General features: G+C 49.6%; 1 protein-coding gene and 1 pseudogene across 3 annotated transcripts in view; both read right to left on the bottom strand.

Annotated features, from left to right (window-relative positions):
- LOC144106297 (putative thiopurine S-methyltransferase) overlaps positions 1 to 13,639 on the bottom strand; it is a 452,029-nt gene that overhangs the window by 263,922 nt on the left and 174,468 nt on the right. The window lies entirely within an intron of this gene.
- LOC144107340 (uncharacterized) lies at positions 8,860 to 12,726 on the bottom strand (annotated as a pseudogene).

The following is a 13,639-nucleotide window of genomic DNA, read 5'->3' as shown; positions in this document are numbered from 1 at the left end:
GGGTTTGGCCACCCTGGTGTAGTACTTGGCCACAACCTTCTATGATCAAACCAATTAACCCTCGGCCCTCAGTCCCCAGCGGCTGCAGAGCAACTGACCACGGCGGCGGTCAGACCTGTGACGCAGCGGAGGGTGCTAAGAATCTCTGGCTCCGGACAGGCCGCCATTGGAATCTGAACCTGGCAACGTTTAACGCTAGAACTTTAGCTAGTGAGGCTAGCCTAGCAGTGCTGTTCGAGGAACTAGCGGGAATTAAATGGGATGTGATAGGGCTTAGCGAAGTTAGGAGGACAGGTGAGGCGTATACAGTACTAAAGGACGCACACATACTGTGCTATCGCGGGTTAGAGGATAGACGAGAACTAGGTGTGGGTTTCCTCATTAATAAGGATATAGCTGGCAACGTAGAGGAGTTCTACAGTATTAACGAGAGGGTAGCAGCTATAGTAATTAGGCAGAATAGGAGGTACAAACTGAAAGCGGTGCAGGCCTACGCACCCACATCCAGCCATGATGACCAGACCGTTGAAAGCTTCTAGGAGGACGTAGAATCAGCAATGAATAGAGTAAAATCGCAGTACACTGTACTGATGGGCGACTTCAATGCGAAGGTGGGCAAGAAGCAGGCTGACGACCACGCGGTAGGTGACTATGGGATAGGCTCTAGAAATAGCAGGGGAGAGTTATTAGTCGAATTCGCGGATAGAAATAATTTACGGATCATGAATACCTTCTTCCGCAAACGAGAAAACAGGAAGTGGACCTGGAAGAGCCCCAATGGTGAGATTAAAAATGAAATCGACTTCATACTATGCGCTAAACCTGGCATCATTAAGGATGTGGCCGTCCTCGGAAGGGTGCGTTGCAGCGACCATAGAATGGTAAGGTCTAGAATTAGCTTAGACTTGAAGAGGGAACGGAAGAAGCTAGCGAAGAAGAAGACCATTAACGAGTTAGCCGTAAGAGGGAAAGCACAGGAGTTTAGGATAGCGCTGCAAAACAGATACTCGGCTTTAACTGAGGAAGATGATCTTGATGTTCATTCAATGCACGATAACCTGACATCAATAATTGCGGAGTGCGCAGTAGAAGTAGGCGGTAGGACAGTTCGAAAAGATACCGGGAAGCTATCTCAGGTGACGAAAGATCTGATTAAGAAGCGCCAAAACATGAAGGCATCTAACACTACCGATAGAATAGAACTAACGGAGCTATCAAAGTTAATAAATAAGCGCAAGGTAGCCGACATAAGGAAGTTTAATATGGAAAGGATCGAGCATGCTATAAAGAATGGAGGTAGCCTAAAAACAGTGAAGAGGAAACTAGGCATAGGTAAAAACCAGATGTATGCATTAAGAGACAAGCAGGGCAATGTCATTAGCAATATGGATAAGATAGTTAACGTAGCCGAAGAGTTCTACACAGACCTGTACAGTAGCCAATGTAATCAGAGCGCTAATGAGAAAGACAGCAGTGCACAGCAATGCGTCATCCCGCCAGTAACGAAAGATGAAGTAAAGAAAGCCTTAGAAGCAATGAAAAGGGGAAAAGCAGCTGGGGAGGATCAGGTAACAGCAGATCTGTTGAAGGATGGAGGGGACATCGTGCTGGAAAAACTAGCCACCCTGTATACGCAATGCCTTATGACCTCGACTGTACCAGAAGCTTGGAAGAATGCAAACATTATCTTAATTCATAAGAAGGGAGACGCCAAGGACTTGAAAAATTACAGGCCGATCAGCTTACTATCCGTTGCCTACAAAGTATTTACTAAGGTAATCGCTAATAGAGTCAGGGCAACGTTAGACTTTAATCAACCAAATGATCAGGCAGGCTTTCGTAAAGGATATTCTACAATAGATCATATTCACACTATCAATCAGGTGATAGAGAAATGCGCAGAATATAACCAACCTCTATATATAGCTTTCATTGATTACGAGAAAGCATTCGACTCAGTGGAAACCTCAGCAGTCATACAGGCATTGCGTAATCAGGGGGTAGAAGAGCCTTATGTCAAAATACTGGAAGATATATATAGCAACTGCACAGCTACTATAGTCCTCCATAAAGTCAGCAATAAAATTCCAATAAGGAAGGGCGTCAGGCAAGGAGACACGATCTCGCCAATGCTGTTCACCGCATGTTTGCAGAAGGTATTTCGAAGCCTGAATTGGGAACAGTTGGGAATAAGAATAAATGGAGAATACCTAAATAATCTGAGATTTGCTGATGACATTGCCTTGCTGAGTCACTCAGGAGGTGAACTGCAAATCATGATCAACGAGTTAGACAGGCAGAGCAGATCGATGGGTCTAAAAATTAACATGCAGAAAACCAAGGTAATGTTCAACAGCCTAGCAAGGGAACAACAGTTTACAATTGGCAGCGAGAGCCTAGAAATAGTGACGGAATACGTCTACTTAGGGCAGGTAGTGACAGCTGATCCGGATTATGAGAGGGAGATAACTAGAAGGATAAGAATGGGGTGGAGCGCATATGGCAAATTCTCGCAGATCATGAGTGGCAGTTTACCAATTTCCCTCAAGAGGAAAGTGTACAACAGCATAATCTTACCGGTACTCACCTACGGGGCAGAAACGTGGAGGCTAACGAAAAGAGTTCAGCTTAAGTTAAGGACAACGCAGCGAGCCATGGAAAGAAAAATGATAGGTGTAACGTTAAGAGATCGGAAGCGGGCAGAGTGGGTGAGGGAACAAACACGGGTTAATGACATCCTAGTCGAAATCAAGAGAAAGAAATGGGCTTTGGCAGGGCATGTAATGCGAAGGCAAGATAACCGCTGGTCTTTAAGGGTAACGGAGTGGGTTCCAAGAGAAAGTAAGCGTAGCAGGGGGCGGCAGAACTGTTAGATAGGCGGATGAGATTAAGAAGTTTGCAGGCAAAGGGTGGATGCAGCTGGCAAAGGATAGGGTTAATTGGAGAGACATGGGAGAGGCCTTTGCCCTGCAGGGGGTGTAGTAGGGCTGATGATGATGATGATTTTTAGCTCAAATTGACACTGCACTTTCGTGCGTTCTCACTGATGACCGGATCACGCATGTGGTCAGATACGTTGACGATTTCCTAATCCTTTTGAATATTAACCCTGACGACAGTCTACAAATGATTGTGAATAAAATTTTGGCGACCTTCAAATCCGTAGCCACTAATCTGAATTTTACTTTTGAGCTCCCGGAAAGCTCTTGTTTACAGTTTTTAGACTTGAAATTCTTTTTTCATACAGAGGGCCATTTATGCTGGGCCTATTTATCAAGATCTAAGAAGGCTCTTCTACCTTATGATTCGTGCCACTGAAAGCTCGTAAAAAGGGGAATCGCAACCTCATGTTTAAGATCCTCGCTTGTCAAGTCATGTCCACACACGGTGAAATGTAGTTTTACCAGTAAGGTAGACCGGCTTTAGTCTGCTGGGTTTCCTCCTGCTCTTCTGAAAGCTGTTGCGGAATCTTTGCTGAAAACCCTTTGGTTGAAACAAAACCAACAAGAACTCACTGAAAGCGAGAGGAGGAAGATTGAAGTCCTTCCTTATGTGCACAAGACTTCGCACGGTTTGAAGAAGGTGGGAGGGAAATTTGGTGTCAACGTGTTCTTTTCCGCCCCATGTAAACTGTCTCGTTTATGCCGAATAACTAACAATAACCTGCAAAAGAAAGTAGGGTGCGGAGTCAACCACAGACCTAAGTTTGTAGCCTGTAAGATGGGAATTATCTACGAGATCCCATTCAGCTGTGGTTCCGTTTATGTAGGGCTACTAGAATTTTACCTTAGGTCTACGTTTGTTTTCTTTGAAACAGAAATGTACTCGCAGAGAAGAGGCATCTGCATCGGCTCCTGTGTTGCCCCGGCGTTGTGTAATATATATTTATCAACCATTGACCGTGCTTTATCTTTTTCCCTTGACTGTGGCCCAGTCCTGCGAATTTTTAGATACGTGGATGACTTCTTGGTGATACTAAAAACTACTAATTCTGCATTGACGCTCCCCAGCACAGTGGAAAGAATCTTATCCGCGTTTAGACAACACGAAAAAGGACTGGCTTTTACTCACAAACTACCAGACAACAACAGCTTGCATTTTTTAAATATTAATATCAAGTTTTCAGACGGGCGAGTGTGTTGGATGTATTCCCCCCGAGCAAAAATGGAACTGCTTCCGTACGTATCACCGCACTCAAAGACAGTAAAAAGGGTTATCACTTCTCTTTGCCTCGAGTCTGCATTGCTTAAGTCCTGTGCTCACATGGCTGAAGCTAGCTTCAACCATCAGATCGAAAGGCTTCAAATGACTGGCTTCCCGTGTTCTGTCGTTTGCAGCGTAGCAGAGACCCTCCTTCAAAAATTAAAGGCAGGAAGAAAAAATCCCTTGCTAAGCCGGAAACAAAAAGACCACAAGTGGTCCCCTATATACACCGAGTGGCGCACAGTTTGAAGAAGGTTGCTGGCCGGTTCGACGTTCCTGTCGTTTTCTCCGCGCCCAAAAAGCTGAGCGGGTTATGCTCGCGGTTCGGCCAGAAGAAGAAAGCCCTGTGCGAAAACAGGCACGGCAAGCAATTCGTATCCTGTGCTGTCGGAGCTGTTTATGAAATCCCACTGACGTGTGGAAGGGTCTATATAGGCCAGACGGGTCGCTACATTAACGACAGGGCACGGCAGCATGAGAAAACGTTAGGAAGCGGAGGCGGGTCAAATTTGCCTCCCCATTGTAGAGACTGCAAGTGTGAGCCGGTGCTTAACGGAATAAGGATTCTGGGCAGGAGTCGCGATCAGGTGGCGCGTGAAATGCTTGAGGCCTTTATGATAAAAAGAAAGGAAGCACATGTGTCAGCGACGCCTCGGTATTCCTCCGTAGAAATGAAGTTTCCTTTCTAGACAGTTTTTTGTGACGTCATGTTCTGTGCTACTTTTCAGCCTAGCATTTCTAGCGGCGTCTGTTGTTTGTTTAGGTGGGTTGTTAATTTTTTTATTGGTTATATCTTTATTTTTCTGACTGCTTTTGCTTCATATGTTTGACTCTGCTTTTGCTACGATTGTTATTGTTTTTACTTTTTTATATTTTGTTTTTGGTTTCTGACTGTTTTTGCTTCTCCTGTATGACTCTGCTGTTGCTACGATTGTTTTACACTGCTTTTGTTAAGAGATGGCCTTTTTTCGTTTTTAATTCTTTTGATCAGAGGTATCTGTTATTCTAATCTGCAGTATATAGTCTGTTATCCTGATGTAGCAGCTTTTCATTCCACGTGCTGGGTTCGAAGTGATAATGGGATGAGTATCATGCTAGAGCGGAACTGTTTAAATATGCCACTTTTCCATAGAATAAACAGTTGGTAGTGTGCGCATGTGGTGTGTCTTTCTTGTCTGTGTCCTGTTTTAAGCTTCGCCTTTAATAGTGAAACGCGATATCGTTATGGCACCCCGTTTGCACCGCCCACTCATTCGCTCGGCATGCTCTTGATCACACAAAGAGATTGTTTTCATAATACAACACGTCTAAGTCCACAGCACAACTTTTTTCTAATTATTTGTTCTAATAAGTACTTCTCACATTCTACATTGCCGCACTGTGTTGTGCACACTACAACGTTTCTTGCTCCCCTTTTCCTTTAGCGTTCACACGCATTGAGTATCTCGCTCACTCAGCACACACACACACACACACACACACACACACACACACACACACACACACACACACACACACACACACACACACACACACACACACACACACACACACACACACACACACACACACACACACACACACACACACACACACACACACACACACACACACACACACACACACACACACACACACACACACACACACACACACACACACAACGCACTGGCATTTTCACTCATCGTAGTGTAAGTCATTGTGGACTACAAATCGCTCTTCTGGCATGACACACTTGGATGAATGTCGTCCCCCCTCTTCAAGAGCACTTTCATCAAGCTATGACTGCGATGGTGTCAACAGCACCCGTGTCAGCATCATCCGCGTAGGCACCCCCTCTCAATTCGTCAATTGGTACGTAGTCTGGTCTGGTTGCTCTTCTGCTGGCTTCTTCCAACCGACCGCAAGAAGCATCGCCTTATGGTCTGTGAAATGGCAGCTGCAGTACTTGACCTCTTTAACCGTGCCCTGGCTATAACACGCCAGATCTATACACGTATCGCGGTTGGTCGAAATTGCGTTCATAGGAGTAGCCATCTCCAAACCAGCCGCACGTGTAGCATGTCCGTAAATGTTCTAGATATCCGAACGGTCAGATTGAAATCTCCGACAACCAACAATGTCTCCTTCCCAATGCAGGGCTGCAGCGCTCTCACGATAAGGTCTGCCGCTGCCGTGTCACCGGTTCCGGGCGCGATGTATATACACGCAACTACCACAATGCCAAGTCGCACAGCACAAACTTCACCGTACTCGTAGACCTATTGGACCAGGAAAACGTCCTCCGCCTGCACCTCTCGTTTGACATTAATGGCCACACCGGCAGCGCTGTTGTCGCAGCGCTCCGCCGCGCTGATGCAGTGATACCTATCGATATCGTAGGGAGACTTCCGGTCCATCCAGGCCTCGGTGAAACACAGTACGGTAGTGTTTGCGAGAACAAAATCCTTGGCGACGTCCAGAGAGAGTGCACCCCGGGAGCGCTCGTTGACGCAGCCCATGGTGACAAAGTACTCTGCCAGCATCGTGTTGCACTCGCTAGTGATGGTCTGGAGACGATGGTTGCCGAGTCTCCTGAGCTCGTCGGCAAGAGCGCGATCCGGGTTGTCCTTGAAATGGTGGAACCGATGGTCGTAGTCCTTGTTCGTCAGGTACAACCCGTCGATGGTGGTAACCCTGCTGACAGCGAAGTACACGAGCTTCTGATTGCGCGACTTTGAGTAATCGACCACAACCTCATCGTAGGTGCCACCCTGAAACTTGTGAATGGTTATGGCGCTCGCCTGGACCAGGGGGAATTGCTTGCGCCTTACGGTTATGTGGCCCAGACCATTTCCTTTGAAGTGGCACGCGATGGTGATGAGCTCGATGGGAATCCAATTACCGCAAATATCAGGATCGTTGGCTCGGGAGCGTCGTCCCTTCAGCAGGGCCGCTGCACCCACACCATTGGGAAACTCTATCCATAAGCGCAGGGGGTTGTTGCATGTCTGTGTCCGTTTGCACATGCCTGAGGATCCCCGCACTACCATTGACGAGGCTGTCAGATACGTCGATGTTCCGTATGACCATGTAGGGCTTCTCAAGGCATAGCAGGATGTTAGGGGCCAAGTTGGCCATCTCAACTTTGGAAATGGTGGCGTCTCTGACTTTGGCGTTAGTGTACTCCTCGTCGGACCTGTGCCCACAAGTGGTGTCTATAGCCGGGTAGTGTATCACGTATTCGGTACAGGCCTCGGCGGTCGCGATGTTAAAGGCGTCAGCATCTTCGCTTGTGTAGAAGAGGCGCACTTCGGATGGGCAGTTGTTCTCGGCTTCTTCGGTGGTCACAAAGCGGCTTTTCAAGAGAGACACCTCGTTCAGAGCGAGACCTGTCCCTTCCCTGATATTGGTCAGTGTGGTGGCAAACCTCTCGTCGTTCTGGCGCACATCTTTGAGTTGGAAGAAGGAGGGGTTATGCCACGGCATACTTTCCGTATCAAGGACACTGGTGCAATTTAGACCTCCTCAGAGATACACCTCAGCTACTCTGACCGGCGGAAGCTGCCTCAAGTCGCCGCATAGAATGACATCGAATCCACCAAACGATTCCGTGTACTTGAGGGAGATTGTGCGAAGTCTGCGATCAATCAGCACGAGCGTGTCTGCCGACATCATACTAATTTCGTAGATTATGATACACTTCACGTCTTTGAAGATGCAGCGGAAGGAATTAGCGTCGCTCGAGCTGAGACCCCTGTCCGGATTCTTGCCATATACGACGAGTTTGAAGGCGGCATGCACTGTAACCCCACCGATTGCCACGGCTGCTTTTTCGGTGGTCGCACAGGCAACGAAAGAGTTGATGCTCACATCCCGGTGTTGCACTTCTGAAATAGCGGTTGTAAACGTCCATGGTAGTGCGTAGCATGAACGTCTTGCCACAACCGGCTTCTCTGGTAAAGAAGACTTGCAAGGGCTCCGAGTCGGGCGTGGCCCGGCGATGAATGACTTCGCGTACGATTTCAAATTGGCGCGCATTCATCATCCTCATCGATGCAAGTAGACGTTGGTGGACATGATGTCGGTGCGCATCTGGACGGCTGGACATCTCGCGGCAGCCGCTTGAGCACTCTCGCGCTGAGTCTGTTGCATGGCCGTTCCTTCGTCGACCTCACTGAGGATGTCGGAGTCGTCATTTACGTCCACGAGTAGATCGGTCATCCTGCGCCTCACCTCTGTCTGTCTGTCGAAAGCCTCTCGCTGAGCAGCTTCTTCGTTGAGTATGTTTTTATAAAGCTCTTCCATTTCTGCAAGATCAATGTGAGGACTGCTGAAGGGAGCTGTGACAGCCAGGATTTCCGACACGCAGTTGTCGTAAATTTCGACGAACTTTTTCGTGTCTAGGATATCCACCTTGCGCGGAAACGGGTGGAAGAGAAGCACGCGCTCGCACTTGAGCACGTCGGACACTGAATAGGCGTGGTAGCGAAGAACCGCAGGGTCGGCCGTTGTCGAACGTTGAGCGACGTCAGGCGTACGTGAGCGCAGCTTATCTTCCGGGCGGGCCTCATAGGTCTGTATGGTCGTCTTGCACCACACGTCCGTGCTGCTCTCATCCAGCCTATCACGACCCATCAACTCCCGACTCTTGCGGGCGCGAACTCGTTCCTCCGGTCACGAGGTGTTGGCTGTGACCACGACGCGACTCGCGTGCGACATGCCGAGGCTGAGCAGATACCAGGAAGCTTCCTTGCCGAGATCTCGACTGCTTTCAGCATCTTCACGCTGAGTTGTCGGAGGGCTTAGGTGTAGGTTACGCTCGAGTGTGGAGATTCGTCGACAACTGCACAGAGATGTTTGTGCTGGTTTGACATGCCTCGGTTTGGCTTGTTCACGCACTCGAGCACGTATGCCGCACTCGCATAGACATCTAGGACGACCTGTAGGTCCATATTATAGTTCAGTACAGACGCTATCCATGGGCTGAAGAAATTAAAGTTAACTTGATCACAATTCTGTTTCAACACTAGAGTCGGGCGGGAAACGCCAGCAAGATTGCAATGTATTCTTCGGCACCTGCGACGTTATTGTGGCGGTGCATATCCTCGAACGATTTGTAGACTGCTGTTTCAAGAGCGTCTTGGATTTTGTTGCACCACTCCTTTAACGTTTTGTGAAGCTCCTTTTCTTTTTCAGTATGGGCAGGCTGGAGTGGGATAACCACTCGCGTTTCTTCCATCGGCCAGGAAGGCGCATTAAGCCGACATTTTATTCGGCCGTTCTTGTAAAACGTCTGTGTGTGCTGGTGCGTCTGACAGCGAGGTCTATGAAGGCTTTCGGCGTTCAGAGAGAATAAATGTTCGGCCATACGGGCTGTTTCGGGCATTTGCGGGCCAAGCTCCTCGTTGGGCGTATTCTCGAGCCAGAGCAACATATGAGCGTGAGCACTGCCCCGATGTTGGAACTCAGTGCTTTTGAAGTACTCCTTGACCACATAGGGGGCGAACAGAGAAACTCTCGTGTTGCAGAATCTGCATTATCCCCCGCACTATGTGATCGAAGTACACTGAGCACACCACCGGGTCATCGCTCACGAGCATGGACTTCTCACAGAGGCGGAGATTTTCGAATGGCACTTGCCGATGGTTTGGATCTATGTGAAGACGTCGTAGGAGCCTCATCAATCCCTCCCAGTGTATTTCAGAGGCAGACAGAGTAAGGAACGCAGTTGGCTTACCGAGCTGGCGGATCATGGCGAACACGCCCTGCTTGTGTCGGTGCAAGTACTGGACCGTGTTTGGAACACCGTTCATGAACGTGATGTCATGATCCACCGCGTTCTCGACAAACTTTCGGTCGTTCAGCTGCGCCTTGGTTACAATGACCATGCCAGATGTGTTCCTGAAGAAGACGTTTACCGACGATAAAACTCGCGTACGCATCACTTTGGCTATCATATAGAGAACGTGGTAAGCTGTCGCACCCCTGTGGTCAGTTCTCCAACATTCGCTCGATGCCATGGTGTAGACACTAGGCTTGCTGTCTGGACTGATATTTCGAGGCTCACCGAGGTAGATTTTTGGAAACGACAGCTCCTTCGCGTGGCGATCATACACAGTGCTGACGGGTGTTATTCCTTCACGTGGCGCCATAACCAGAACGTTGCTGCCGTCAATGGCGAGTGTCTGTTATCCGCGTGGCATGGCCAACGCTGTCTCTACCAGATTATGGTGGTCTACAGGATCGTCTATACGTTCGGCATTCTCGTCGCTTGGCTCAGCCAGGTTGTTGCACAATTTGTCTGCCTTCTCTCGACTGTTTCGGATGCGATAGTAGCGATACAACGTAGACATCTCCAGGAAAACAAGCCAGGGAAGCAACTCAGCCATGCCACGAAAGTACACACTCTTGTATATCATCCGCCGCTTGATGTGAACACACAGTGCTTGATCTTCTTCGACATCTCGAGGCAGCATTTGGACCGTTCTGTCGACGTTGATAGGCACGTTCACAATCGGCCCTCTAATGGCGAACTGACCGCTGTCGCTAAACAGCAACCTCCGGATGGTGGTGGTGGTGGTAGTGGTTTTATTAAAAATAATAGTAAAAAGGAAGGAAAAGATTTTTGCTAGCCCCGGCATCTGCCATCGATACTGAAGCACCTGAGCTGGGGCAGCGGAAATAAAGGACCGCAGGCAGAATGGAGAAATGAAATGAAAGAGGTGAGGGGACAGGAATAGAGGACAGGGGGAGAAGTAATATGTACAAACTATTTACACAATAAGTAATGTGTCCAGGTTGTGCGCGTGATTAGTTCATTTAGGAGGAATTAAACCTCCGGATGTGCATAAAAGGGATTCGCAGTGATACAAGTCGCTCACTCAAGAGATCAATGTATGTTAAATGCGCCGGCATAGCCATTCGCAGTGGAGAAGTTACGAATGCGATTTCGCCGGATGGTCTGCATGCAAATGCGGCACATCTCGAACCTGGAAACATCCGTCCGAAATGCGTCGGCAACCACTGTGGCATGCGCTTCTGGAAGAGGCTTGAGGTCGTTCTTGTGCCAAAGCCGATCGCACACAGAGCATGAGTGGCCAAATGAATTCTGTGTGAAGCGTTTGTGAAACATGGTTGTCGTACTAGCATGCTGGCTTAGCCTTTCCCGCGCTCGTTGTTCTGCGTCGCTTTTACGCCTTAGTCGCTTGGCTTCGGTTTCCCTGGCTCGCATTTCTGGACTTTCTTGCCGTTGTTGCCGTCTGGCCTCGGCTTCACTTGCTGTAATCTCGGGGTCTCCCTGCCGCTGCTGACGTTTGACTTCAGTTTCACGCGCCCTAAAATCAGGATTTTCTTGCCGCGGTTGACCCACCGCGGTGGCTCAGTGGTTAGGGCGCTCGACTACTGATCCGGAGTTCACGGGTTCGAACCCGACCGCGGCGGCTGCGTTTGTATGGAGGAAAAACGCTAAGGCGCCCGTGTGCTGTGCGATGTCAGTGCAGTTAAAGATCCCCAGGTGGTCGAAATTATTCCGGAGCCCTCCACTACGGCACCCCTTTATTTCTTTCTTCTTTCACTCCCTCCCTTATTCCTTCCCTTAATAAGAATAATAATAATTGGTTTTTGGGGAAAGGAAATGGCGCAGTGTCTGTCTCATATATCGTTGGACACCTGAACCGCGCCATAAGGGAAGGTATAAAGGAGGGAGTGAAAGAAGAAAGGAAGAAGAGGTGCCGTAGTGGAGGGCTCCGGAATGATTTCGACCACCTGGGGAACTATAACGTTGCCCCGCCGCGGTGGCTCAGTGGTTAGGACGCTCGACTACTGATCCGGAGTTGTCGGGTTTGAACCCTACCGCGGCGGCTGCGTTTTTATGGAGGAAAAACGCTAAGGCGCCCGTGTGCTGAGCGATGTCTGTGCACGTTAAAGATCCCCAGGTGGTCGAAATTATTCCGGAGCCCTCCACTACGGCACCTCTTCTTCCTTTCTTCTTTCACTCCCTCCTTTATCCCTTTCCTTACGGCGCGGTTCAGGTGTTCAACGATATATGAGACAGATACTGCGCCATTTCCTTTCCACAAAAACCAATTATTATTATTGCCGCGGTTGTCGCCTGACCTCATCTTCCCGCGCTAATAATAATAATTGTTTTTTTTTGGGGAGGGGGGAAAGGAAATGGCGCAGTATCTGTCTCATATATCTTTGGACACCTGAACCGCGCCGTAAGGGAAGGGATAAAGGAGGGAGTGAAAGAAGAAAGGAAGAAGAGGTGCCGTAGTGGAGGGCTCCGGAATAATTTCGACCACCTGGGGATCTTTAACGTGCACTGACATCGCACAGCACACGGGCGCCTCAGCGTTTTTCCTCCATAAAAACTCAGCCGCCGCGTATTCGAGGATTCATGTCACGGCTCTGGCGCTTGATCTCAGCCTCCCTGGCTCTCAGCACGGCGTTTGATCGTCGTTGCTGCCGTTTTGCTTCGGCTTCCCTTGTTGTTCGTTATGCATCTTCGTGACGTTTAAGCCGCATTGCCTCGGCCTCCATTGCCGTGAATTCCGGGTCCACGGTCTGCCGTTGCCGTTTCGAGTGAACCTCTCATTCCCGCAGCTCAGCGTTCCCGCGCCGCATTCGTCGCATTGTTGCGTTGCAAGACACTGCTGGCCTGTGGGCCCGCGAGTTCCGGAAACTGTGCCGCGAACGCTCCTGGCTACCTTCGGCGCCGCAGGGTGCCGGCCTCGCCGCGGACGCGGGGCTCATGTTCAGACGGGGACGCACCCCTCTCGGACTTGACTTGTTTATGAGGGTCGCGAAGCGCGGCTATTCCCCACTCCTCTCGCGTCGGAACACGGGTTGGTCTGGATTCGGCCACCAAGGACGCTTTCTTCCTAGAACCCGCAGCTTGGTCACGTGACCACGCCGTTCGAAAACGCGACCGTCAACGGACAAAGAGAGTCTTCCTCCGGCTTCGGAAGAGAGCAGCTGCTCGGGGAGCCGGTCTGTACCTTCCAAGGGGCCCTGTTTTCTTCTTTTGGGTCAAAATCTCTAAATAAAGACCCAATTCCTAACCTTCACGGAGTCCGCAGTCCGAACCTCGCAAGAAACTGGTTGGCAGCGGCGGGATAAGGACAAGGCTGCATGGTGGACAACTGCTGACGAGGGAGCGCCTTCGAGGATCCGGGATCAACGGTGCTCCGCTACGTGGCTCAGGGGGTCACCTTCGTCGCAGCGCAACGTGAAGGCCAGGCGGAAGAGAACCGCTCAAAGGCAACCTCGACGATCTGGGATCGCCGGATTTGGCAGTTCGTGGCTTAGGAAGCCACGGTGGCCATCGCGAGCTCCTGGTTTGGGTGAGTGCTGAAGCGACTACGTATTGCCAGTTGATCTAGAACTGGGTTCTAGCTGAGGAGTAGGCTTCACTTAATCGCCACTGGGTGTGTGATTAGTGTGGAGACTTTGT

Source organism: Amblyomma americanum, chromosome 10, assembly GCF_052857255.1.
Source record: "Amblyomma americanum isolate KBUSLIRL-KWMA chromosome 10, ASM5285725v1, whole genome shotgun sequence".
Classification (NCBI taxonomy): Eukaryota; Metazoa; Arthropoda; class Arachnida; order Ixodida; family Ixodidae; genus Amblyomma; species Amblyomma americanum.
Note: the sequence above shows the minus strand (reverse complement) of the source record. Positions and strands in the feature narration are given on the sequence as shown.